Here is a 23,857-nt window from a genome sequence, read left to right as displayed (position 1 = left end):
CAGCCTGCCCCGGACACGGCTCCTTCAGGACATGTCGGGGATGACTGTTCGTGCCTGGAGCACAGTCCGAGGTGCTGGGAGGGGAGGCTGGCTGTCACAAGCTGTCTGTTCTCCCTGGGGCGGGGGGGGAGGCGGGTGCAGGGAGCCCTTTGTTTTCATGGGGTCTGGGAGATTGTATTTTACCCAATATATTGAAGAGAATAGGGGATCAGTTTCCTTTCCTGGTCTGGGTAAGGTTTGTTATAACATCACACCACTGTTTTGAGACAGCGGGTGATGCAGTGTGGCTTCTCCGGGGAGTCCTGAGTTTCTTTTTTCATTTTTGTTTTTTGAATGTGGCGGTTATCTGATTATCTGTGCTTCCTTACACATGATCAGGCACAACAGAACGAGCAGGAGTGGGCCCAGACTGAAATGGAGGCAGGGGAAAGCTGCAGACCAGTGACCAGAGTAAGCGTGGGGTGGGGAGGGGTGGGTGACTGGGTTCCTTCACTGAAGAAAAGCTCCAGGCTTTGCCAGTAGTGAGGCCAGCATTGGCAAGCAGCTGTGGCAGCTGGCCAGCAGCTGTGTGGTGTAGCTATGAAGTGCCCACACCTTTGGATATGGATTGTTGGCTCCAAAGCTGATTGCTCCCGTGGCCCTTCCTCTGCAGAGGGTCATTCTCCTCCAGGCCAAATGCTGACCCAGCTATTACAGTGGCTGAACAACACATTGCTTTTCTTTAGGGAAAAAGAGAGGAAGAAGATGACCTGAGGGAATCTAGACCTACTGTAAATGTGGATTTGGGGTTTAAGGCCAAGTCTTCTTAGAAGGTTCAGGGGGATGTGCTTTGGCAGCAGATTAATGCCCCAACAGTGCCTCTTGGCATTCTTGTTGCTCTGTCCACCCTGCTTTAGGCTGCCCATGCTGGGCTGGTCATTGTCCCCAGGGAAGGCTGTGGAGCAGCATGAATCATGCTGGAGGGGCTGTGGGACCCTACCATGGCTCTTGAGCCTAGTGTGGCCCTGGCTCTGCCCTAAGCTGGTTTCTGGAGTAGGCACAGCCAGGACTACGGGCTCCCCATGGCGGAGACAACACCACCTCAGCTGCCTGTCCTGCTGGAATTTGCACCTGTTAAATTTAACATGGAGCCTGCTGCAAGGTGGTGTTTCAATAAAAATGTGAATTGCTGACTCTGACACTCCCTCGCGTGAAAACTGACCTTGGGAGATGATAAAATGCAGCTGTACTGAGGAGTGACTTAATGAAGTTTGACTTTAGTTATTCTAGGCTTTCTTCAACTTTTGGTAGGTGTTTGCACTGCACTAACACTGTTGTGGCTCTCCTCTCCTCCTGCCCAACACCTTGGGCATGGGCATGTGGGACTTGGTGACCCCTTCCAGAAGGCTGTCAAGGAAGCAAAATTAATTCCAGCTCAGTACATCATGTCATTTTGTTTTTCTTCTGTGGTTTAGTTTTCTTTAATTTCATCTGCTCCAAATTTGGTTACGCAGAAATTTCCACTTCAACCCAATCTGTGAGCTTTTGACAGACAGGCTTATTTAAGACCTACAGCTGGAAGAAGTAATTAAGGTTCCACTGAAAATGCAACTTCTTGACCTAAGGCAAAAGTATGAAATTTCAACTTAGTTTTACTTTATAATCTCAAGTTCAGCTTCATAGCTGTGTAACATTTTATTGCTGATGGTGGAAACAGGGCTTTTGTATCCTCCTTTTGTTTTTGTAGTGGAAGCTCACAAAGGTATAAAAAGCCCCTGAAAACCCATTTCCCTCCCTTCACAAAGCAAAGCCTGTGATGGGGGCAAATATATATATTTTTTTCTATTTAGGGTGCTGCAAACAAGCACTTTTAAATGTTCACTTTCATTGTAGGACTGGTGGTGGGGTGGCCAGGGTTTGTCCTTTTTTCACCAGGACTGGGATTAATTGTCTCATGATGTCTGGATCTTGTATTGCTGAGCTGAGCTTTGGAGCTTCCATCTCTTAAACCCTTCTGGGTGATACCTGCCCCAGGTCAGCTCTGGCCTTTGGACTTCTAAAAGTGCTACCAGCCCCTCACCCAGCACGGGGGGTAGGGATGGGAAGGGAAGCTGTGCCTTGCCTGCATCCCCCTGAGAGCAATTTCCATTCCAGAGGTGGAGGGAAATTTAGGCCTGACTCAGGGAGAGGGTGTGTAAAACTCACACTACAGCTGCCTGGAAATATGGCCAAATGGGAATATACCCAAACCTCTTAAAAAATCAATAAAGCAAGAAAGTACTGTGGAATCTTTAGAAGATCAGATGCTCCCACTTTGTCATAGAAGAGCATTCCACACTGTCTTCTTATTAACTTGCAGGCATTCTTGAACAGCCTTCCCTTGTCATCCCTCCTTCTTCCCCCTCAACCTTTCTAAAGGTTTTCCTGGAAAGAGCAGACTAGGAAATGGCTGCTGCTCAATGGAAAACTAAAAGCCAACTGTTTTGGAATGACTTACAGGAACAAACCTTGCTCTGTTTGTCTGGGAAAACTTTACTTAGTTAGCTCTCTTGGATGAATCACTGCTGGTAGCAGGAAAGCACTGCTGGTCTCGTCTCTACTGCATCCTCTTGCACCCGTACCTCATCTCCAGAATATGTGCTGTTAATCCTATCTGGAGCCTGTTGCTGCCTTAGAGTTCTCCCTTTTTGGCTGGATGGGGTTGCTGCTACTGTTTATTAACAAGCACAGATAAAATATGCTGCTGCTTTTTGCTTTGTGCTGTGATGCAGATTTGTCTGACCCCAGCACCAGGAGCTGGATGAGAGGAGAGCCACGAGCTTGGTTTGCCAGGGCAGTGAATAGCTGCTCCTGGAGCCTGGATCACTGCTGTCACAACCCCCTTGCTACAGAGCAGTGGTACAGCAGGAGCTCCTGCTGCACATCCACAGGGGCTTAAAACATTCTGACAAGTAAACTGTATGGGCTGGCTTGATGCAGGATGAGATAGAGTTTGTCAGGGCTGCTCCAGCCTCATGGTTCACTGGAAATTACCCATCTTCCCACTGCTGGCATGGCCCTGGCACGTAGCTCCCAGCCAGCTGCAGTGCTCAGGGGAATCCAGGCCCCTGTGCTTGTACCTGAACAGGACCAGTGTTGGACTGGGGGGACCTGCTGGTGCTCACACCTGGTGAGGTGATGCCATGGCTGGAGTGAGCAAGGCCTGTTCCACCCTGCAGCTGGCAAGTGCTGCAAAGGAATGATATTTTGGGTGGGCAGGGATGCAGATCCCAGGGGACTGCCAATGTGCCAGGTTACCCAGCCCAGGCAAAGCTTTGCTGAGGCATAGATCACTGAGTCTGACCTGGGGAGGAGCTGCTGTGGTTCTCAGCCTTCACAAACCCAGAGGCAGCTGAAGGGGTGCAGCCCAAGCCTGGAGGATTCATCCCTGTCAGAATAAGAAGTTCAGTATTTGTGGAAGAGGAGATGGATTGTGTTTGCTCAGCAGTCCCAGGGGAAGCTGTGTCCTGGGGAGTAGAGAGTGGGAGGCAAAGGGAAAAACAGAGAGCAATTTAAAGGAGTCCTTCATTCACTGCCTGTGCTTGAGGTCAGCAAGGAGGCTGTTTGGGAGCTTATGGCACTGCTGCTGCATTGTGGCATTTGCTAACACAGCTTCTAAATCCAAGGGGGGGAGGAGAGAGAGAAAGAAAATTCAAAATAAACTGCAAATTTTGGTTTAAATAAAATAAAATCTGTTAGATGCAAAAAATGGGAATAACTTCATCCCCGTCAAAATACTTTTTGATACAGTTTTGTGTGCAGACTGCCTAATTTTCATCCGTTTTGCAATAAAAAGCACCCGACTTCTCACCGGGGCTGGCTCTGGCAATATCCCTCGGTGACGCATTTGCAGTTGGCAGGGGAAGGAGGGAGAGGTTCATGTGGGGTCAGACACATCCCAAACGGGTGTTCCTCCAAGCGGCAAGAGCTGCAGTGCAGAGATGCAGCTGCGGTGGCTCCTTGTCCTTGGAAAGGCCCTGCAGGGCTGGGGAGGGACAGTAGTGTTCCTGTGCCAGCTCCCACGTGTGTTCAGCAGAGCCCTTCGCTGGGTTTTGGTCCCACTGTGGGCTCCTTGTGATTTGGGGAGGGGCTGTGATGAGCTGGGGCAAAGCTTTCTGCCAGGGCTGTTCTCTGTGGGCCTTGGGTGATGCTTGGGTAGAGTTGGCCCTGTGGTTATATGTCTCAACACCCAGCTCCTCAGTTCCTCCTGTAAGAGTGATACCTGCTCTTCCCTACAGCCTTTAGGGCAGCCTGGAAAGAGGCAATGTCTGGGTGTCACAAGCAGTGCTGGCCAAAACCCAGTGTTTGTGTTCCCTTCCTGTGTCCTCAGGTGGATTATTTGTATGAGCCACACTGCTGCTGCCAGATAAGTGATGGTTCAATGTTTTTGACATTTAAAAAAAGTAGATCTTTTGTTTGAAATTATTTTCAAACAAGAACTAATTGTCTAGATGATTCCCCTTGTAGCAGAAAGTTCCTCTTCCCATGTTCAGCACAGGGTCTAGTCCAGTAGCAAGGCTTTGGTTGCTCTGGCAAGCAGTGATGATCAGGAGGAAGAATGACAGTGATGTTGAAACAAAATACACTGAACTGGACTGGTTTTCTTTGCAGGCATTTTGTTTTCTGACAGCTGCAGATCTCTTTGCCTGAGGATCCCATGCTGAGAAAAATACCCCGGGGAAAAGCAGTTCAAAGGCATTTTTGGGAGAAGAAACTTTCTTCCAGTCCAGCTTTGACAAAAGTACACACACAGACCAAAACCCCTCTGACCTCTCCCAGCAATGGGCTGGACTCCTCAGAAGCCACAAGCCCTCCTTTCTCTAATTCTTAACTAGAACCATCCCAGATACCAAGGGTTTGGCATGTGAATCATACAATTTGTCAGTGACCTGTGCTATTTGGAGACTTGGGAACGTGCCACCAGGATGCAGAGCAAGGCTCTGTTTATAAGTCACACTGCTGGTGTAACATATGTCCTCGAGGGCAGGTCTCAGGGACATCAGCTCTGAGGTGAAATGCTCCCCTGTTCCCCCTGGCAGGGAGGGATGCACAGCCCTTCCTGGACTGGTGCTGGCTGTGGTTTGGGACTGCAGTGGAGGCGTTTTCACGTGGAGCTGGGGACTCTGGGAGAGGAGGGCACCCAGCCTGGCTGTGCTCAGAGCTGACGTTGGCTTGACCTGCTGGTAATGACCTGACCTCCTCTTAATTAAGGGAGTGAGCCCTGGTTGGGGTGATCATCATCACCACAGTGGCTCCTTGCTGGTGCTGAGCTGTGCAGGGTAGCGGTGTGGGGATGCAGATGGGCAGCTTTCTGAGCAAGGGTATTTTAATAGGGATTGCCAGAACCCACACAGACCTCTGGATGCAGCCTCTTCATCCCAAAAGGGCATTAGAAGCAGCCCTGGAAGGGAAAATGCCAGGACAGGGGGGCTAGGAAGTCATGGGAAGGGAGGCAGAAAAGATGTTAACCGAGGGCCTAATTAGCACAAGTGAAAAAATGCTAATAGGGTGAAGAGAGACTGAGAAGGAAGGGGAGAGCTGTGTGTATGTAGAGACCAGCTGGTGGAGAGAAACCAGATGAAAGGGAAGAAACCAGAAACAGGAGAGGAGCAGGGATAGGGAAACAGGAGGTGGGAGGTAGAGAAGGAAGGCAAGAAGATTAGTTATTTTGAGGGATTTTTTTCAGCAGAAGAAATTTAAGGTTAGGGGAAATGGCATCTGTGGAAAGTAGAGAGGTGAGCTGAACTGAGGGAGGAAAACCTGTTCTTTAATATTTCTCCTCTCCAGGAAGGGGAGAAAATGGTTTCAGGATAGCTGTGTGCTTGGTTACACTGAGAGGAAAACCTGGATAGTCAGAGCAAGAAAAAGACAAAAGAACAAAGGAACAGAAGGAAGCTGTTGAGTAGTTGGTTGCAAAGAGAATGCAATTGGATTTTCTCTTCCCTACTAAGCAGGGTAAAAGTGGGCTCAGCTCTCCTCTCTCTCAGTAACCCTGAGGTGGCTGTTTTGCTGTTTCTCTGTTGATTATGCTGCTGTTGGGTTACATCCATGCTGTGCACATGTGAGCAGAGCTTGTCCATGGAGCTGTTTCCCATTTCCAGGCCTCTCCTGGGGGTTTCTCCTGCAGGGCTGGCTATGGGCACTGGCTGTGCCTGGGTCTGCAGCCCCAATACAGGGCTCAGAAAGCCATGTTGTGATGGGGTGCTTTGCCTTCACAGCTGTACCCCAAGGATGCTAAACCTTAGCTGCAGCCTCTCTTGCTCCATGTCCCATTTGTGTGCCAGGTGAGAACTCAGTTTTAATTACTGAGCAATAACCTTTTTCACTCTCCCTTTGGAGCCACTGCTGTTGAACTATGCTGGCGTGCATTGTTCAGGATGCTGAGCCCCTGTGTGCCTCTGCCATGCCCAGACTACACAGCCAGGAAAGAAACACACACTTTGAAAAGCCCACACTTTGGAGACATGGTTGTGGTGGATGTGTGTGCCCATCTCTGCTGCTGGACACACTTTGAAAAGCCCACACTTTGGAGACATGGTTGTGGTGGGACCATCTCTGCTGCTGGGCACAGCTAAGACCAGGGAGCAGGCAGGTTTCTCTTGTTTGTTTCCTTCTTTCTGCAATATGGACCCTGTATCATTCCAGTAACATGGGTGTAATCATGTCTAGAGGGCTCAGCAGTTCTCCTTCCCCAGTTTGTACAGCAATACTATAGGCAGGGATACCTGGGTCTGATTCAAGAAACTGCCTTGGCAGGGCAGGCTCTGCTCATACCTGCTGGCTGGGCATATGCAGAACAGCACTTGTTGGCCTGGAAACTCCATTGTAGGAATTCTTTGGTGTGTGTGTGGCTTTTTTGCAACTTCGTGTTCTTGATGCGAATTTCTGACAGACTTGGTGTTTAACAGCTTGGTGTTTAAATGTTTAACAGCTTCCACACCACTCTGCCTTTCTTCCCCTTACTGTAATAGGGGCTTTGTAAAATACAATGAGAACCACCCTTGTGGTGTATCAGAGGTGCCAATGGGAAGGGTCCTTCTGTGAAGCAGAAATAGTTTTGCATTCTAATGCACTTCTGGACAGATTTTGGTTCTGTGTGAGGTTTGCATCCAGCAGAGAGGGGGGAAAATGTCTGTTAAGCAGAAATCTTTATCAAAATAATGACACCATAATACAGGCCCAAGTCCTGCTCCTTGTCACCACCCAGGTAATAATGTGGAACCAAATGCAAGTGCCACTCCTGTAGGAATCTCTGAACTGGCTGTGGTGGTGGTGTAAGTCAGGAGTGACCCCAGAAAGTCAAAGCATCACCTTTCTGCTTGTGTCCTGCATGGGGAAGGCACAGTTAGGTGCTGTGAGGTCAGGGATGTGAGCATGGTGTGGTCCTGCACATACCAACGCCAGGGCAGGACTCCACAGCCAAGGGGGAATCACTCCTGGCTGGAGTCATGTTCCCCCTGTTTGGGGGATTCCCCCCACCTTTGCAGCAGTCCTACAGCACAGGGGCTGGTTTGCTGCCCATGCTGCTTGCCCTTGCTGCAAAAGGAACCATTGTGCAAACAATACCTTTGATGGGGGAAGGCAAAATTCAGGACTGGGCAAAACTGAAAGCAAAGTGATCCCAGGTGAGGGAAGTGAATCCTGCCTGAGGATGTAAGGGATGGCCATGGGTGTTATGAGAAAATCCTCCTTCAATGGGCATCTGTGCCGTAATGCAACTGCATTTCAGGCAAAAGGCACATGTGATTTGGCAACAGATAAAGGCTAAGTGAAACTCTTCTTGTTTATTTTTCTTAGCCTTACAGCTCATTACTGGAGCGGCTGGGTTTCCTCCACAAAAATTGCTAAATTTAATGACATTGAAACAGCTGAAAGGTAAAGCAAAGTAAAGCTGATCACTTCCCTGTTTTTCTAAAAATTTCAGACTTTCAGACTTCAAACTTTTCTTCTGTTTTTACTCAATCTTTATTAATTTTAATTAAAAACCTGAAAATCGTGGTTCAGTACCAAACCAAGCATTTCATTTCACATCAAACTGAAGTGCCAGTAGCAATAGTAATCATATAAACAGCCATTTTCTTAATACAGTATTTAATATTAATACAAAATAATAAAAATATTAATACAAAAAATAGGAAAAAAAAAGAAAGGGACATACTGAGGCTGAATATCTTGTTTGGAGTGGGGGACTCAGAGGCTGCCCTGGTGACAGCAGCAAGAACACAAGTGCAGGCAGTCCCTTTCACTGACAGAATAAGATCATACAGTCAAATTGTACAGTCACAAGACTTACAGACAGAGAGGCCCTTCTGGGGTGGAATAAGGAAGCTACAGCCCCTCCTTTTCAGCATTAACAGCAGGTCAAGGCCCTGGATCACAATTCTCTCCTTCCAGTTATAGAAAGCCAAAGTGGTTTTGCTTGATGAAAAGAAAAACATACCTAAAGCCTCAGAAGAAAATATCAAACTCCCTCCCCCTGGTGAATTAGGTATTTTTTATAGGATGACATTTTGAGGGAAGCAAACATCATGAGAGCCAGTGAGCGCTGGGAGATCTGTACGTGATACATGATAAACTGAAACCATAGCAGTTTTGGGTGGTTTAACTGTTTTAGCAGGCAGATGCTGCGGCTGGGAGGATGTGGGGATGTACTTACAGTCCTGCTGCCCTTATGGACTGAGCAGAGTGGGAGCAGGACCTCCCCATGGAGTGAGCAGGGAGCAGGACCAGTGCTTGCCTTGCCCTGGGCTCTGCCCGTTGCCTTCACCCTGGATGGTTTTGTTTCCTGTGCTGTGGTGGACAGCTTCACAGGCAGCAGTTCCTATCAGGCATCAGTTGTGGACCACAAAGTGAGTCAGATCAATAGTCTCACTGCTGTGATGTCCTTTTGGTTAGCACGGTGTCCTGGTGGCCAGAATTGGGTGTCAAATCAGCTGCCCTTGGCTGGAGACTGAGCCTGGCTCAGCCCCTCTTGGTAGTGACAAGGTTTTCTACAGCATCCCATTATTGGTGGCTTCTCCTTTGCATCAGAAACAGACAATAGACTTGCTGGTTTTCCTCTGCCAGAGGGGAAGCAGCTAGAGATATCTCCCTGATGCAAATCTGCACAGCCAGGTGAAGAGCACAGCCACCCATGGATGTCAGGGCCCTCACAGGTCTCCAAAGATCTCTCCAGTATTCAGGTCGTGAGTCCTTGTAATAAAACCACACTTGCTTCACTCTTCCTATCCATCTTTAGAATGAAAATACTTGTGAAGGTAAAACCACACTACTTCCAAGTCCTCTTCTTGGTCCATTTTGGTGTCCATCTGTTTTATACTAAAGGCTGAGGAATTATGTTCATCCTTTGGCTATCCAGTTCCCTTTCTTCTCTCCTTCAGACAGTGTCACTCCATGTGAAACTTCATGGAGGTGACTTGGACCAGTTCTGTTTTGTGGATTTTAGAGATGGTGCCTGGCAGCCTGCCTGCCTGCCTGATGGTCAGGCAGGAACTTGCTCAAGCACTGTATCAATAAAAATGGATATATAGACTGTTCCTGGCCTTATAAAGGAAAAAAAAAAATCACTGTACTGCTTAATTTTAATTTTTATTTTTATTTTTATTGCTACCTTTGCAAGCACATGTGGCAGTTTGACAGGAAAGAGGCTGGGCCAGGAGGTGCAGATGTTACACTGCTCAACACAGTGAATCTTGCACCATTTTGGTCGAAAGCATTCTTAAAAGTGAAGAAAACCTTAGCATTGGCTTGAAGCACAGAGCATTTACATTTTACTTTGCCCTTGAGGCCAGCTTAGATACCAGCTGCCCCCGCAGCAGAAATGTGCCTGGGCTGCCCATCTTTGGCACAGCTGAGACCCCTGGCAGGGCAGGTGTCAGAGACCACCAGCTCCAGCCTTGCACTGCCCCTTCTTGCTACCAGAGGGTGCTGGCACGTCCTGATAATCCATTATTGTTTGATGTAATTGAGGAAAAATGCTGCATTTATCTTCTGCTCAGCTAAGCTCAGTTTGAAGAAAAGTTGCTGCCGTCACAGCTTGAGGAGAACCTGTCCAGAGAGGTTAATGACAGAAGATGTTTATACAGGAATGGAGCTTCCCAAGGAGGGAGATGGGTGGAGGAGAAGTCTCCTCTAGCTGTCACTTTAATTTCCTGTGTTTAAATGATCAGTCCCCACCTTTTAAGAAGGTGTGTTGGGTGAGAGCTTTGCCATTTGTGGTGGTGTGAAGAGAATAAACTGATGCCTCCAGCCCCACTCATGGAAGTCAGAAGCCCAACATCTGCCATGGGCTGGGGGGCCCTGTCTTTGTGAAACAGCCTCTGGCTGGGGGTCCCTTTAGTTTAACAAAGGGAGGGTGTACCAGAATGAGGGAGGCTTGTGCTACCTTCTGTGCTGCCCAGAGTGAGACGTGCCCTGGCAGAGCCACAGCACAGTGGTGTGGTTACCCCATGGGCTCTGAACCTTCTTCACTCACACCCACACAGAGATTGCACCCAGCCCTGTAGCAGCACCCAAACCTCTTATGGGTCTCCAGCAGTGTCATGGCAACCTTCTAGCCAGGAACTTGGATGGAAAAAGATATGCTGGCAATCTTCTGGAGGCAAGGGCTGGAATGATGTTGTTTTACCTCCAGATGCCCAGCCAAATTTATGCATCAGCACAACTTCTTTCCCCATCCTGACAGCCTGAGAAAAATTGTTCCACTGCTCTTCTACTGAAATCACCTTGGAGGAGTGGGGACCTAAGGAGTTTTGGGGCACAATTACCTGTGCAAAGACACCAGCAACAGCTTGGAAGACTGTGAGCCAGTGGACTTGAGAGGTCATTGTCATTCCTGCTGCCCATGGTACTAGACTGTGGTTGGACGAATTGATGGACCAGGGTTATCTGTACCAGTGAAGATTGTATTATAAAAGCAGCAGCAGATGGATGCTTGACATAAAGGATTATCCAGTGCTGCTGACCTGCACCAGGGGCTGCCCTTCAGAGGGCTGGCATGGGGTGCCAGGCAGCTCCCAAGCTGTCTCAAGTGAAGCCATTATTCTAGTTGGACTGTATTGTAAGATGCCAGGGTTTGCTATGTTAGTGGGAATGCGATCAGAAATGCCTATGTAGGAGACACAGCACACAAACAAAGGTAATTTTGCAGTTTTTCACAATTTGACTAATATTTCTGGGAAGAAAAAAGGGCTCCTGATGGTGATGTTTATTAAACATTTCTTCTAGGTAGCTGCATCCTGTTGTGTCCTGCTCTGACCCTCCATGGGTTCCAGCTGTCTTCAGCTGTCCCTTGCCCTTGCCTTGTGAGCCATGTGAAACAAAACAAGAGTAAGTAAGCATGAAGTGTGAATGGCCTGTGCTGCAGGCCACCCTCGGGCTCCCTTCTGCAAGAAGGTGTCAGCAGCTCTGGAGACCTCCAGGTGGGACAACCTGCTCCACACCCCTGCAAAAACCTTGTGTGGCTGGAGGCACCAGGCCCTGGTGCTCGCTAAAGCAGCCAGTGTGGAGGGGGGCAGAGGAAGGCCAATCCTCCAAGATCTCTTTGTGGTTTTCAAATGGATGGACTTGGACTTCAAGGCAAGCAGAGCCCACTGAGCATCTTGCTTTCCTCTTCCCAGGGGAGCATAGGAATGGGGATGATCTTCCTCAGCTTTCTCATGTGATGCCTCAGAAAGTCTGATGATGCTGCTCGAAGTCTGGGTCTGGCTGACTGCAAAAAGTGTTACCCAGCTTTTGTTCCCTTGGCTTTGCTTTCCTTTTTGTTCTCCCTTCTTATTTCTTTCTCCTGCTGGGTAAAGTGAGCATTTGAATCTCCAGCAAATACAGACTTTAGGCAATTTAACATAACCACGGCTCCCCTGCAGTTGGAAGAGTCCAGCAGAAGGACTGTGCTGAGCTGCAGTGACTTGGTGGCCCTTTGCTGGTGTTCACCAACACTGGATCTGGCAGTGAGAGCATTTGCATGTCCTCTTGCCTGCTGCCACCAATTCATGCCTCCTGTGCTCGTGCTGCCTCCCTCTCTGGCAGAGACACAGGTCTCTGTATATGAAGATGTGTGTGTATATATATATATAAATGTCAACATATATATATACTTATCATAATGTGTGACAGAAGCAAGATTAGGTTTACCTTTGGATATATCTGTGGTTTTTCTGGCACTGTGATAATTTGACCTCTCCCAGCTCTGCAAGGAGAGGAAGCTGACTGAACGTTTATTACATTTGTAGATTACATATGCCCATCTACAGCATATGTTTACAACAAATTTATAGACCCCTATAAAGGGGCTAACAGGCATTATATTTAATTAATGTGGCAGAAATTATATCATTGTAATAACTGCCTGGCCTTTAGAGGTAAAACTTAGTGCCAGGGATTCCCAGATGAATCATCTCTGATAAGAACCAGAAATGACATAGGCCATATATTGTATGGTGAATTTGTTTGGATTGGTACCTTTAGGGTATTCAGCCTTGCCAAGTCTCTGTGGTGCTGACACAGTTTATTACACATTTTCATTTATTAAGAGATTATTTGACTGCAGTTTGTTGTTTTATTGTACAGCAGGTGATAATTTTACACTAAATTAACTGTAACATCTCTGTTAGGAACAGGCCGAAGAGGCTTCTTGCTATGATGCTAAATACTAAGTAATGGCTTTTATTCATCAGGGGAGTAATTTACTGCCATGTGCAGGGCTTGAATAAGACTTTCCACTTACCTGTTACTAGTCTGTGCTTGTTCAGGTTAGGGTTAAGAGTCTTCTGCCAACACAGGCTCCCTCTTAAAAACAGATATCTGTGCTAAAATTTCACCGTTTTCTACTTTCAGGCTAGACTAAAAAATTATTTGAGGCTACTAAATCTACACACAGGCAGAGAAATGGCCATGGAGGTCTGGAGATGGGTGATGCTTGTTATGTCAGTCTATGAGCTGGGATTTTAGCATCAGAACAGGTTACAGATGGGCAGGGAAGGAGTGAAAGCTCCTTGCACGGTTTGACTCTTCAGTAAAATAAAAAGATGTTGTTTCCACCCCTGGCTTAAATATTTGTTATTTCAACCAAATAAATAATTCAACCAGAAAATAATTTTCAAACCCTTTATGAAAACAAAGAAAAAAATAAGCAACAATAACCATGCCTCTTTCCCCCCCACAGAAGTTAATAATTTTTGAAGGAAAAATATTTATTCAAAGCCCTTTTTTCCATTTAAAATAGATTACAGATGAAAATAATTTGCCTATCCCTTAATGAAATCCATTATACCAGACTAGTTTCGTAGTCTGTCTCACACAGATACCATTGAGTTAAGCTTTGTGTTGGGAGATGGGAATTCCACACCAAATTGAATTGGAGACTGAAGCAGGAACAATTATGGCTGCAAATTATTAAAGCTTTGCTATATTGGAAATCCACAGCGTGCTTAGAGCAGTAACTTACTATTTAGAAGAACCACACTACAAAGCTAAAAAATAGAGGAAAAAATCAGAACCATATTGCTTTGATCACAAGTCCATGTTTAAAGAAACCAATCATTGGCAAAATAATCCCCTTCCCAACTGCGCCGTGGATTAGCTTTGGTTAATGCTAACACTGCCTTTATATGGAGCACATCAAGGGAAAAATTATCAAATAAAATCTGGGGCTGCCTAAGTAATTCACAGTAAATAATGTGCTGGAGGGAAGCCCCTGACACACACACACACTCACACACTCTCTTGCTCTCACTTCGGACTTTTCTGAGCCAGTTCTGCCTCTGAGTGCAGGGCAAGCTCTGAGTCACACACATCTGCTCTGACTGGACAAGCACATCGAGTGTTATATTTCCAGCTACTGAAAGGATGATCAGAGCTCCTAAATTAGCTGTCCAGTGTGAAGTTTTTTATGATTAGTTATTCCAAGTTGTCTTCTGGGGAATATTTTTTGGGCCTTCTTTTAAAATTTGCTGCTCAGATTGCTGTGCAGCAAGCTTGTTAGCTGGAGTGCTCATGGAAAGCTGCTCCCAGAGCAAAGCACATCCATATGCTGAGGATATGAAATAATATTCCTAACTCATTTTTTTTTGCAGTATTCCCCAGATCTACTGAATGGGTATGCCTCTTTTATTTATTTGGGGGTGTTATTGATTTTAGATGAGGGAATGTGAGGCTATAAAAATGAATGTTGTCTTGTTGCCTTTTGGGAATGACATCTGATTTTCATCGCCCTTCCCCAGTTTTTTTGGAGTCTCTGTTTTCTGCAAAGGGAATGTACAGAAAAATTCAAGCTCATCCTTAATGTGTTTTGTTTTTTGGTTTTTTTTTTAAGAGCATGAGCAATACCAGCCTATGAAACAAAACTCTCCCAGGCCCCAGGCCTGGGAATTAAGTGTTGGTGAGTGGGAGGCTCTACCCATGCATCCCAGCTTAGGTGTGAACATTTGAGGAAAAAACTTGCACGTTTGAGAGTGGAGGAGGTGCATGGCACTCCATGGACACCACAGGCTCAGCTGCATGTAGGGGACACTTGAGAATGAATCCTTTGCTGGACAGCTACAAAAGCTGCTGCTCCTAAAGCCTCCAATGAAAAAAAGATGAGCAAATCTGGGAGTAAACTGAGATCCAAACAAATTTTTTGTGTATATTCAACATATTTTTTGGGGCATGGTGAGATTTTAAATGCATTCAATCCTTCAGAGGGAGTTTCAGTCACTATTTTTAGAGGGACGTGGTCTTGTGCCTGCCCTGCCTCAACACTAACCCAGTGCTGTCCATCCCTGTGGATTTTAGGCAGCATAAAAAGCACAAGGTGAGCTTGTAGAGCCCTGAGAGATCCCTGAGTGAGGGCTGTTCTGCAAGGACCCATGGAGATTACAAATCCTGTTGTGTTCAGGCAGGATTGCACACACTGAGGTGAGCTGGCATGAGTGACATGAACATCAACTAGATCATGCCTGTTTTTAACATCCAGCAAAATTATTAGAACCAGTAGTGTTATCATCTCTAGGGCTAAACCCCCCCTAAAAAGAGAAGGTACTGTGGGACACCCCATACAAAGTGATGCTTGGAGGTCACACCACAGTATATGATATTGCATTACATTTCAACCCATCTACCATCCCTGCAGCCTGTTCAAAGAACTGTAAGTAAAAGCTGAGCTGCTGATAACCACTTTACAAATGAAAACCTTGATTTTATTTGATGGTGTAAGACTTGTGAAGAAAATGAGGGAAGAACATAGAACAGAATGAATTTTATTAGTCGAGTAGATGTGGCAGAATAATTACAGTTTCTGGGAGAGTGTGGAGAACAGTGTAAGAAGGCTGGAAAAGAAATAGCAGCTTAAAATGTGATTGTCTGTTTGGGGTGATAGTAAAGTCAAAAGTGCCATTTCCAGTGTAAAATCCCTGTATCCAATACTAAAGAGCATTAGAGCCTAAATAAGGATTTGAATACAAATGTCTTCAACTCCAGCTCACCACAAAATTAAAGGATCTGTTCCAGGAAATACAGTGTCTGCATGAAGAGAGCCCCCTAGATCTCTGCCTTTGAAGCTTAAGTTTTAATTTGGGATTAAAAAAAAAAAAAAAAGTTGCACAGGGCCCTGCAGGAATCTGACACAGTATCCTGGAAGAGATCCTGTGCTGCTGAGGGCTCGAGCAGAGCAGGATTGGGGGTCTTGCCACTTGCCTGCCTGGAGAAGGAACACTGCCCATGGTGATGCTGCTGATGCAAGAGTGATTCAGCTGTGAACATGGAAAGAAATGCTGAATATGAGAGAGAAGCAGGGAATCCAGGGCAGGCAGGATGGCACACAGGCTGGCTGAGTCCTGCTGATGCTGGTTTTAAAGCCAAACACACATGGTTTGAATTACGGCTGGCCTCCCTCTGTCCAAATGCATTGCAGATTATGGATGATGTGGGTTTTGCATGGGTAATTTCTTCTTTTTCATCTCAGTAGAAGGCAGCCCAGGAGACACCATCATGTATGATGTGAGCATTTTTCTTGTGCTCTGTGTTTGATTTAATCAAAAGAGCTTTCTTAGCAGCCTGGATACACTGGGTGACCACTTCTACTATTCTCAGCATTTTGCAACATGATTATTTTGCCAGTCCTCTTTTATGTGCAGGCTTGAGTGCACTCAGAAGCATCAGGCACAGCTCATTGATTTAGGGTCATCTGATCTGGGATGAAATAAGACAGTGGGCAGCTTTTACCATGGTGTCTTCACCTCCTGGTGTAGACAGGGCTGGAAGCAGGGTCTTCTTCAGCAGGAGCCCATGGGTGCTCCTGTCAAACAAGAGCCCTCACTACTGCAGTGCTGTGTCCCAGCAGCAGTGGCAGAGTCCCTGGATGCAGGGCATTTCTTAGCTGGGAGCTGAGGCTGGCCCACGGCTCCAGTGGTGGCCTATGGCTCCAGTGGTGTCTCACTGTCATGGTTTGTGGCCTCTCTGGTGTTGTCCCCAGGCAGGTGTCACAGACCCAGCAGCACCAGAAGGCTCTGCCTCAGGGTGACAGTGGAGATTTGCTGCCCTGCCTCACTGATGCTCTGCCAGCTGCCCAGTTGCTCTGCAAGCAATCCTGTGATTGGAGTTTGTTTTTATTTATTCCATTACATAAAATATTCAAATTTGAAAAAGCAAAAAAACCAACCCACAACAACATCAGGAAAGCCCCCATTACCCAAAGGTGTTTCCAGAGAAGGATATTTCCTATTTGCTCCTGCTGGGCAGGGTTGCTGTCCCTTTGTCCTGTGGTGCAGTGCTTTCCATTTTGAGGTCTGATGTTCATGGGTCAGACCTGGATGCAGGAGCCTGTCCAAATTAGGGTCCTGCTAAGCCTGGCTCATGGACCACTTGCAAGCTCCCTCCACAGTGAGTATATGCAAATTCACTGATTGTATTCCTTGTCTTTCTGGAGCTTGTTGTGCAACTCAGGATTGGTTTCTGAGTCATCCTGCTGTGATCCCCAAGTCCTGCAGGGAGATGTGCCAGTATGAGCCACATTAGTGAAAAGAGCTGGTAAAGGGGTCGCTGACTTCATTTTAGCCAGTGGGAGATTTGTGCAATGCAGCTCAGCTTGGGCTCTGAGGGCAAGGAACCTTTGGTGAGGAGAAGCTGAGAGCAGACAAGGGTTAATTTTTTCACCTGAAAAGCTGCATTTTCCTGAGGAGGGAAGAGCCTCAGAATCTCTCCTGTGAGCTCTGGAAAACATTTTGAAAATTTTTTTCTTCTTCAAATAAAGAATTCATTAAGTTTTCTGTTCCTCTGAGTCCCTGTGCTTCCCATTCCCAGAGGCATAATATTGAGCCTAATCACCAACTAGAACAACTGAGGCCTTTCTTTTGGTGTAAAGCTGCATGAAAAAAGAAAGTCCCCTGTGTATGCAGCTGTAACACTTGCATAATTTCAAGAAATATGGAGAAACTCACGACTGATTTCCAAATCTGCGTCTTCCTTTTTCCTATAATGAGTGTGATGCATAATTTACACAGGCAAGAAAATGTAGGAAGCTGATTATTTTTTTCTTTGTGTTTATTTTCATTCAGTTACAGAAGGGCTGGAACTGCAGAGAGCTGAGATAAGAGCCCTACCCCTTCCTTGGTGCTGTGAGCACGATATGAAGGATGAAGAGGAACTCAAGGTACAACCACCAGGACTTAGTTGGGTCTTTCCAGCAGTTATCAAAAACAAACTATGTCTCATCTGTTTCCTGTCTCGAATAGGAGGAGCATGAGAGTCATGGAGTGAAATGCTCAGTGAATTTGGGGGCAATCACAGCCTCAGCCACTGAGATACCTGGCCACACCCACAGCTCTGGCAATAAACTGCTGACTACAAGGAATATTATAAAAATTCCTCCCTGGATGTCACAGACAAGTCGATGGTTTTGCATATGTTGAAAAGTCCCTGGCTAATGACATATTTCCTCTTTGGGCTGACTCATGAGCTGCTTCTCCTTGTTGCTATGAAAGTTGGAAGCACTTCAACACTGTGTGCTGCAAGTACATTTCATGAAAGGAGAGGAAAATCTCAGTATTATTTCTGCATTCACAGATTTGACCCTTTCACTTTTGCAGTCGGTGAGCTCTGCCACTTTGACATTTATTAAATAGCTTATTAGTGGCAGAAGGAATGGCAATAAAATTTGTGTGTATAATTTAAAGCAAACAATCTCCACTCTTAATCCGGCCTTCAAGGCCTGAAGTAAACAACCACATTTCAAGGGAACGCTACTGAGAAAAGGAAAGGTCTGGTGCGTGCTACTTGCTTTTAAGCATTGAGACAAAGTGTTTAACAGCCTAAAAGGTCTAAGCCCCTCTTGTTCTGGGGAGATAACAGCTCCATTAGTTAGATGATCAAATATTACTTTATTGGTAAAGTCTTGTATTGGCCTGGAATGGCTTGTGCTTGCTTCTGAGACATGTAACTCAATTCTTCTGAGCATTTATCACATTCTATAATATAATATAGATTATTTAATGTAATTGCCACAATTCTCTAATTTAAGTAATAATTGCATCAATGTTGTGTGTTGATTATGACCTTGTTCAGGGTATTTATCTGTGCTGATTTTCAGCAACTCTCAGGGAAAAGAGAAAAAGGTCTTTTCATGATGTACAAGATTGACACAGTGTCAAACCATGTTTTCTGTCCTCACCGGGACAGGTGAGACTCGTGGGTCTGTGTACATGAGCTCAGTTTGAGTTAGCACCATGCCAGCACATGAGCAGAGGGAAATGTGAGAGAAAAGAGGCCGGATAAAGCCCTAAGGGCTGCTGACACAGAGAGCAGGAGCCGACCTGGCTCCACTGCATCTGACTCCAGAGCAGGGGCAGTTCATATGGAGATGGACAGCACCTTCCTCTGTGTCTGTGCCCTGGTGTACTGGTGGTTAAACCACCTATGAGCTGCTGGTGGCCAGAGGTTACAGCCCCGGGGCTTAAGGGAAACTGAAATCACTGCTAATTCACCTTGAAAAGTGGGCTGTAGGCAGAGTGCTCGGGGCTGCGACCAGAGCCAGACTGGGGAGCTGGGGGCACACACAGTGGCAGAGCTGTGCCAGCAGAAGTCACTTGGCCCTCGAGCCAGCAGCAGGCTGTCTTGCAGGGACGTGGGCTGCACAGACTGGAATCGCTGGTGGATTTAAATCAGTCCTAGCATTTCACAACCTCTCCCTGCAGCTCCCTATGCAGGGCCCCTATACATTTGTGTACCATATAGCTCCTTCACAGCCTGCAGTACTTTTAACACATCATATACACGTTTATCTCAAAGCAGGATAGACACCAATTAACACTGCTCGTTAATGAGGGCACAATCAACTTGCATAACCTTGAACCACTGAATGCACACAGTGATGTATGAATGAGAGGTTAACTGCAGATGACAGCTCATTTCTTTTTGCTCTTCTGCCCAGAACATCCTGCCAATACACACATTATAAATAACATGTTCTCGTGATGGTAATGGGGGGGCATCTCAGAAGCAAGCATTGCTTATTTTTTTAGGAGTGATTACATGACATTAGGGGGTTCAGCTTTAATACCATCTGTTACCTTGGCTGCTGGGATCAGCTGTTTCCGCTGCAGGATCTCCACTGCTGGTACCCTTGACCACAGCCCAGTTCTGCATTCTGAATTAGAGAGTTGAACGTGAAACAAATTCGCATAAAACCCTACAGAAAAGGGCAAGTTGCATTTTTGATGTGCCTGAGACACCGGTGCCCATGTGACTCACAGTTCACGACTCACAGAGTGGTGTCATTCGGAATTCGTGTAAGCGCTCACTTGCTCACCCACACTCCCGTGTTGTATCCTGCTTTTCCATGCACAGCACTCAGCCAGCCACACAGCCCAGTTAGCAACACGCTGTCTCTGCTCTCACACAGACTGCCACACCAGTGTTCCTTCTGTGGGGAATAGATTTACTTGCTGTAAGGAGCCATCTAGTGAGGGTTTACTGCACATAAAATTAAAGTAACTGCTTCTTTACTGTTTGCTGGCAATACCAAAAGAAAACATGCTAAATTCTTCCCCTCTTCCCCTGCTTCCATGTTCTCCTTGCCACACTTAAGGTGCAGCAAAAGCAAATGTCTTGAGCAGGTGGGGATGGGCAGGACGGAGCGCTGATTCCTCGGCTGCCCCTGTACAAAGCACAGGAGCACATGAACTCACACTGGCTCAGCCCTGCTCTCTCAATGTGCTCACCATGGCTCAGCCCTGCTCTCTCATGTGCTCTCCCTGGCTCAGCCCTGCTCTCTCATGTGCTCTCCCTGGCTCAGCCCTGCTCTCTCAGTGTGCTCAGCCTGGCTCAGCCCTGCTCTCTCATGTGCTCAGCCTGGCTCAGCCCTGCTCTCACATGTGCTCTCCGTGGCTCAGCCCTGCTCCCTGGGGACCTGCACGGAGCCAGCACAGTCTCCAAGGACCTGCCCTGGGCGCTGGCAGCAGCGAAAGGCAAGAGTGTGGGTGGAGAGCACAGGGAAGGGCAGAGAGGAAAGGCTGTAAACCCGGTCCCGCTGCGGTGTGCGGGAGCTGCAGGCAGAGCCGGCCGGGGAAAGTGCCCGTCGTCACGCAGGCAGCGGTGGCATAGCTGGGAGCTTAATTTAATTGGCAGAAAGCTGAGCTAGAGCTTCCGTCAGCACACAGATGAAAGAGAGCAGCGTCCGAATGGTGGGCACTTCTTTCAAGTTTGCTTTTTAGGTTTTGTTCTTTAAAGGGCGAGGAGCTCGTGCAATTACAATGCCAGAGTAGAGTTGAGTGTCTGTGCGCTGCAGAAAGCTGAAGTTACTGCTCCCGGAGCATCAAAAGCACAGCTACACTGCAAATTCGTATTGTTAGGAGCTGTGCAGTCCGCAAAGGGACCAAGCACGCCGAGTTAAATATTAAGCCCTCACCCAGGGAAATGACAACAGCTTTGCCACAGGTTAGAAGTAAGATTTTGTGTTGTGCTCTGAAATTTTCCCCAGTGAGCTCAGCTGGGTTGCAGGGACAGGGCGGAGGGGCAGCACTGCCTGTTTCAGGTGTGCTGGAACAGCCTCCAGACTGAAACCGAGCAGGCACTGGGGTCTCCTTCGAGGAGATGGATGCTCCACAGCAGGCCATGGGCTGGAGCCTCCACCGTGACATTCACTGAGGGGCCTCCTCTGGTCCCTGGCTCCTCTGGTCCCTGGCAGCCTCCTGGGGCGAGTTTGCAAGCAGGCGAGCAGCTGCACAGCACTTGGAGCAGCCTCACGCTGTGCTGGGGCTGGAGTGATCCTCCCCATCTCCTGCCTGTTTGCAGCGCTGGCTCTTAGCAGGCAGCTTTTCTGCTCCTGCACAGCTCAGCTCCTGCTCTCCCACGTTGTCCTCAGCTCAGTTCCCTTAGGCACAACTGGCCAGCCCTCAATGGAGAGCTCCAGCTCCATGGCACGCTGGAGGAAAGAGAGGCTGAGATGTTTGACAATGTGATACACAACAAACAGGACAGTCATTTTTCATAGCTACGATGCATATCAGGATAGGCAAAGTAATCCAACTTTTATAAACAAGCCCGTATTCTACAAAACCCAGACACTTTCTCATGCACAAGAAAATGCCCTGAATTATGAATGTCTGCCATTTTACAATAACTATTCCTTGCTTTTAATTTTTTCCCTAAAAATGCAATCAATTTTTTTTTTAAATTTTTTTTACAGTGAGAAAATTCCCAGTTTTAGTTGGTGGAAATTATTTGATTACATCAATGATTAATAGGTTTAATGTAATAGCTGCAATGGAAATTTAGAAAGCAAACAAGCCAAACAGAGCTGAATGGATTTGGTATAATGATTTCATTAGGGATTTTTAAAAGTTTGCTTTATACTTGCAGTTTGTTGTCAGAAAGAATTGGCTGAATTCAGTCAAAATGGTTTGTTCTTTGTCCGTGGTCACCATAGCTACCATTTCAATCTGTTAACATATGTGGTATTATTTTGTTCCTTTCTCTTAAACTCTGTTCACAGATGCTGTCAAGATTTCCCTTTGTACATATCTGATGGGTTCATGCCAGGTTTGGCTCCGTGCCTTTCCAGGGCACAGCCTCTACCACCAGGACAAGGTGGTTCAGCCCTCGGTGCAGCGATGGAGACGGGATTAGAAGCTGGGCTGGGGATGGCTCCCACTCCACTAAGGCATGGGATCAGTGAGAAATACCTTGGGAAGACATTGTCAGAGGTGTACCATTCTTCTGAAGAGGTGGGTATTGCTGTGGCAGCTCCTTGGCTGCCATAAATCAGAACAAATGCACTTGTTTTAGTAGAGGTGTCGTGTCTGCTGTAGTCAGGCCCTGTGATGTTGCTCATTACACAGGTTTTGGGTAAGGAGCCAAGAGATGAAGGGAGGCATGGCTACAACATTTTAAATAAATAAGTAATAAGACTGTACAGCCTCTGTTCTTTTGCTTTTTCCAGTCTTAGGAAAGGTTCAGGTTCCCACTGAGGATGGAGGTATATCCACTCTGTGCTATGGAGGGGATTGGAATATTTAGTGGAGATCAGATTATCCAGATTTCGTATTTTAATTGGCATTGAGTGAGGAAAAAAAATCAGATTTCTCTATTGCTGAATGTGAAGGTGATTGAGATGGCTTCATTTTCTTTCCAGCTGTGAAGCAGTCAGGTAAATATATTGATGTATGGATGCAGTACAGTTTATAGTGAAGCTGTAAGAGATATCAGTCTGGAAAATACACAATTTCCTTTCAACAAAGCACTCACTGTAGAGAGTAAAGTTAAGGTGAGTCTGTATATTTATATTTTTAAGAGCATAAAAGCATTTGTTTAAAGCTCTGTGGCTCTGATTTTTCAGAGCCACTGAGCACTCTGCTCTCTGGCTTCTTTTAACTGGAGATGTAGGTTTTCAGCATTTCTGACAGCCAGGCCCCCTTTACTAATGCCTGCAGAGAGTAGCTGGAGAAAGTGTGAGAAACATTATTGTAATGAGGGGCTAATTCTGCCTCTCCTTCCTGCCTCAGTGCAGATGAAAGAGTGCCTGCAAGTCGTGTTATGTGCACAGGAAAAGGGAATTCTGATTACTGGCTCTGGCTCCCCAGGGGCAGGGATGATCTCCTAGCACAACTCACAGTAAGTCACATCTGCATTTCCAGTATAAGGCCCCTTTTTAAGGACTCCTAGTTTAGCTATAAAAATTCACTTAGCATGCATGAATAGAAACCAAATTGACAAGATAGACCATAACTGCTCTGAAAGGGCCATTAGTTCCTGTCGTATGAAAAATCCACATTTTTAAAAAGCAAGTATTATTCACATTTGCACAACAGGCTGTAACTGTTCCTTCTAAGTCATTATAGACTGTATGGAAATAATAATTTTCAAAATCACTATTGATACCACAGGCACAGAAACAGCAGGAGACAGATGCCTTTGCTTGATATTAATCCAGAGCTTTCCAGTGCCACTGAACAGGCTGGGATCAGTTTAAACCTTTGATTTACACCAATGTAACTGAGAGGAGGAAGACCACAGAATAAAGATTTGGTCTGATATCTGAGTTTGGTGCAAGGTTTCTGGTGTCATCAGAGGAATCCCAGAGGGGCAGTGGCTGTAAGAGGGTATCAATGAAAGACCATCCATCTCCTGTGCTCAGTGCTGCTGGGCAGGGGAAATGAATCTGTATTTGGTGTGTTCCATGTTTAATAAGGGGAAAGCTTGGGGCAGATAGGAATGTAGCTTTTTTTTTTTTAATTGTGATTTTAAGAAGTACTAGGTCATGGCTTTTTAGAAAATTGTTTCTTTTGGTTCATGATTAGTGCCTCACTTGACACCAAACAGAGGGTCCACTGATTTTTAAAAATTTCTTTTCTGGGTTTTCATGTGTTGA

General features: G+C 46.5%; 1 long non-coding RNA gene across 1 annotated transcript; it reads left to right on the top strand.

The window, feature by feature from the left end:
* Positions 1 to 11,244: 11,244 nt before the first annotated feature.
* On the top strand, positions 11,245 to 22,111 carry LOC120503804. Its single transcript, XR_005627843.1, has 3 exons — positions 11,245 to 11,346; positions 17,550 to 17,644; positions 21,983 to 22,111. It is a non-coding gene; the product is annotated as an uncharacterized LOC120503804 (long non-coding RNA).
* Positions 22,112 to 23,857: the final 1,746 nt, after the last annotated feature.

The sequence above is a fragment of the Passer montanus genome, unplaced genomic scaffold (genome assembly GCF_014805655.1).
Source record: "Passer montanus isolate IOZ18808 unplaced genomic scaffold, ASM1480565v1 scaffold27, whole genome shotgun sequence".
In the NCBI taxonomy this organism is placed as follows: Eukaryota; Metazoa; Chordata; class Aves; order Passeriformes; family Passeridae; genus Passer; species Passer montanus.
Note: the sequence above shows the minus strand (reverse complement) of the source record. Positions and strands in the feature narration are given on the sequence as shown.